The sequence below is a fragment of the Accipiter gentilis genome, chromosome Z (assembly GCF_929443795.1).
Source record: "Accipiter gentilis chromosome Z, bAccGen1.1, whole genome shotgun sequence".
NCBI classification, from domain to species: domain Eukaryota; kingdom Metazoa; phylum Chordata; class Aves; order Accipitriformes; family Accipitridae; genus Astur; species Astur gentilis.
In genome coordinates this window covers 2,198,497-2,202,888 of record NC_064919.1, presented here as the reverse complement: position 1 = coordinate 2,202,888, position 4,392 = coordinate 2,198,497, and positions in this window count along the sequence as shown.

Below are 4,392 nucleotides of genomic sequence, written 5' to 3'. Positions count from 1 at the left end.
AAGTAACCTCCCAGAAAACTGAACACCAAGAGCAAGCCTTGGCCACTCTTGCAGGTGGGCTCTTCCAGTGAGAAGCAGCATTGAGGAGAAGCAACAGCCTTTAGACAGACCTGATTTTGTCTTCCTCTGTCCCTGTAGGATGTTGTTGCTATTATGATTACTAATACGATATTGCGCAGCCACTGGCTTTGCAACACTAACAGTCATTTTCACACCAATTTTACAATAGAATACTTCACTCTAGAAGAAAAACTTTAAGGATTGACTTAAAATTTTACAAGCAGATTTCATACAAAAGTATTCATAGTATTTAAAGGACTTTAAGAACACAAGTACTCAGTTATTAAGCATGGTTAGCCCAGTCCTGCCTCATGGTTAGCCCAGTCCTGCCATAAGCTACATTGGTTTTAGATTAGTGTAACTACTGAAATCAGGTCTAGTAAATTCCTCCAGCTGCACACAAGGCATATGTTGTATGTAGTAATAGCATTACAAATACTGGTATCAGAATATCTACTGATGCATGATTTGGACCTATTATAATAAGTTAGTGGATCATTAAAACTAGCTAATAAATTTGGTACAGGTGACAAATGCAAGTTAATAGTTAGCAGATGCATTATTAAGAAGGTTTATTTCTTGTCTTCTCTGTTTGACTGAATAAAAGTTAGCGGTGGTTTGCAGCAGAACGCCTAAAAACGTAACTGACATTATGGGTTTGTTTTGCCTCAAAAAACAAGAAAAAACACCTGGAAATAAGGAGAAAAACTCCGTGAGTAGGGCAAAAGAAACGTTAACAGTATCATTTTCCAGCAGAAGCTAATGATAGCAACCATTCATTGCCCAGAGAAGAAAATCCAGGAGGACTCAGATAATCCTTCTCCAATAATCCATGTCTCAAGTCTCTTGTGCTTCTGGCTCTACAGAAAAGCAGGTTTCTCAAGCCATGTGTGGCAGGTGGCTTCTCTGAAAAGCCAGACCTGCACGGTGACAGCTGAAACTGGATCGATGCAGTCAGCCAGGAATGCCACTTCAGCAATTAATCACATTACTCCAGCATGCAGAAACTTTCCTACATTTAAACTTTCTCCAGCGAGTAAAAAGTCCTAGAAATCACTCACACCTTGTAAAAGCCGAAGAACAGCCACCATCGCAGATGACCTTTCTGCATTTTGTTTGTGGCCAGGCTCTTTGGAGCCAAACTCCGTGGGAAGACTCCCAGCCTCGTGCCTGCTTTCAGGTCAGGTCTGTGTTTATCACATTTCCTACAAGCAGCAGGAAACCAGCACCACCAAAATCCCAACAACGTGCGGCAGTTTCTGAGCTGCTCTGAATCCCTATTTCAGTCTCACTGTACGTTCCCTCCATTACAGGGGGCTCTGCCTTCGCTGCAGACTTAAAGCCCACTAGTGCAGCCATAACAAGAGATTTGGGGTTGAAGGCAGCCTCCCAAACAGTCTTTCTCTAGCTCCTTCTAGGCACTTTTGCCATTTTTTGCCCATGTACTTGGCTGCCAGTGAAGCAGCAGTTAGTGTGGCTTGGTGCATCTACTCCCCCACCCCGTGTACCCTGGATGCTGCACTTCTCAGTACGCTGAGGAACAGCAAAAAGGTGAAATACAAGGTTGTGGTTCTAAAAGTGTATGGTGTCAAAAAAAAGGAAAAAAAAAAAGGTTATTGATGAATGTGTTTCTAAAAAGTGCATAGTGTCAAAAAAAAAAAAAAAAAGGAAAAAAAAGAAAAAGAGAGAGAGAAAAAAAGCCAGGAAAACCTTCAGAGAGTCTAACCCTTGAACAGAGAGAAGGACAGAAGTATTGCTGCACATTTCCTCTATCTATCTATCTATCTATCTATCTATCCATCCTATCACATGGCAGTATGGCACAACTGAATGTTGCTTTATCTAAGCACTGACTTGTATGATTATAGCAGATGGGTTTGAGGGCCTAATTATAAATTCAGATCACACAGGAATATATATTTGGAACGTTGCTATTGTTTGAGTGATTTCACTGCATGCATAAAGGAGATATCTCAGTATTTATCACTCCACACTGCAACCAAACTCAAAATGATCCCTCTCTCCGCTAAGAGCACTAAATTTAAAAGTTATTTAACTGTCAGCTGTTCAGCTAAATCAGTAGAAAGCAAATTAACTTGGAGAGAGGGAAAGCTAAATTCTAGATATCCAGGATGATATTCAGCTGGGCTGCAGGATTAGGGATGTACTTTTTCTTGCAAAATGGTACATGCTGCATTTGTGCAGCATTAAAACATTTCTTAAGGGTTTTATATCTACAAATTTAAAATTATTAATTTTTTGTAATATCAAACGTATAAAACAAAAGTATTACGTATTTGTTGTTAAACTCTGAGGTTAGGAAGACTATCTCAATAAATGCAATTGCCCACTGTACTTTGTGATACCATTCTGAGAGATGCTCAAAAGATGAGTAGAAATCCAATCCAGCGATTCTGGGGAAATACTGAGAATGAGATGAACATGCATGACCCAAACAAATAAATGAAATTCTCAGAAGCAAGCCATTGTGTCATGTTTGTATAAAAGGAAATATAAGAAGCATGTAAAATCCTTCGTATCTGAAGCAGAGAAAAGTTCTACCTTGAAATTCATTAGATCTCATTCCATTCTGCCTTCAGCATAAAGCACCATAATAAAACAAGTTACAGCTGGGGAATGTTTATTTTTTTTCCCCTTTACTGTAATTGCAACTGAATGTATGACTTCCCAGGCAGTGAAATCCATAAACAACTCTCCATTCCCCAACTCAGTGATGCTTATGTGCCTTTGTACAGTACTTCACATTCTAAAGCTGAGCTCTACAATTGTATAAAATATAGGGCGATCTCAACCTGCATGAATTTACAAATTTTTTCAGTGTTACAGCAGACCTTCTACAAATGCTGATTTTGTAGAGGCTATACACATTGTTAAAAAAATGAGGAGAACAAGATTTTTACCTCATATTGTTGAATTTTACAGAAGCTTAAATTTAAACTCATATTCCCTGAGCACTTTTCAGTGAGTGGGTGGTACAGATATATGTTGTTTTTTTTCCTACAGGGTATGTAATACAACTTCGGGCTATATAATAATCTTGTTCAAGGCGTTCACCAGTGATCACAGAGAAAGTAACTTCATGGTCTTCTGAAGAGAAAAAAGATACTTTTTTTTTTTTTTCTAATACAGAATATTCACAGTTGATGGTTATTTAGCTGGTTTCTCTGGCCTGTTGTTACTTGTGTGTTCTCCTAGGTGTTAGGAAGTGTTTAAGGTTTAGTGCTGAGCAAAGTCTAGGGTAACGCTCATGTACAAGCATTTCTGCCTCACAGATTAGCAAGGGCAGGCAGCCCCTTACTGTGCTGTCGCCGGGCTGTCAGTGACGGCTCTCCCACCACTCGAGTAGGAGGCACAAATATCAAGATGGCACGCCAAGGATACGAACTATAGGCTGTAAGAACTTTTCCAGTCTTTTAATAGCAGCAAGCTAAAAAAAGTTACTGCTAGTCTTGAGAGTCACGAGTCTGGCTTTTGCAACATTCCCTTTTAATATCTGCAGTTACTGATAGTTCAAGACTATGTGACAGCAGGCTGTGAAGGGAACCACAGTTGATCTAAATTTACCGAAAAAAATCTTTTTAAGGATGGTACTTTGCATTGAGATGGGTGGGAGAACTAAAGTGTGGGAGACAAGGAGGGATTCTTGCCATTCAGAGAGGTTTCTACTCACCTCCACAGAGTAGAAACCCCAGCCTACTGAGCTTGGTTTTCCTCTTTAAAATGACAGGGGTACGCTCACAGCTCTCGCCTCCTTTCCAGAGATCACTGCACATGGCTGGTGCAATAGAACCCCCCCCACATCCCAGCTCAGCATCCTGCTTTCTTTAAGCCTGAGACAGTTTGTTCCAAACCCAGGTCTATGTTCACTGCACGCCTTGGAAGTGCCCTTTCTCCTCTGTCATATGGCATCGTATGAGCCGTGCCAAGACTTTCGTGGACAGACAGTAATTTTAAAAAACTTTAAACCAGGAAACAGACAGCTATCGTGACTCTTGTCAACAGCTTGAAAATCCTAATGGTAACAGTAACAGACTAGAACCATTGCTTCTTTTTTTTTTTTTTAATTTTCATGTACATAAAGGTAAAATAACATCATGTCTTAAGAACACTGTTATGATTCATCCAATCAAGCAGTCAAAGACATAAACAGAGCCTGTTACACACGCTTATAAATATGACCCTGTCCCTGATGATCACAAGCTTTTCTTGATGGGAATGTTTACTGAAGCCTGCAGTCAAGAGGATACACTGCTGTAATTAAGATTAGCTGAAACCAGAAATATTTTTAAAAACATAAACTGACACCATGCA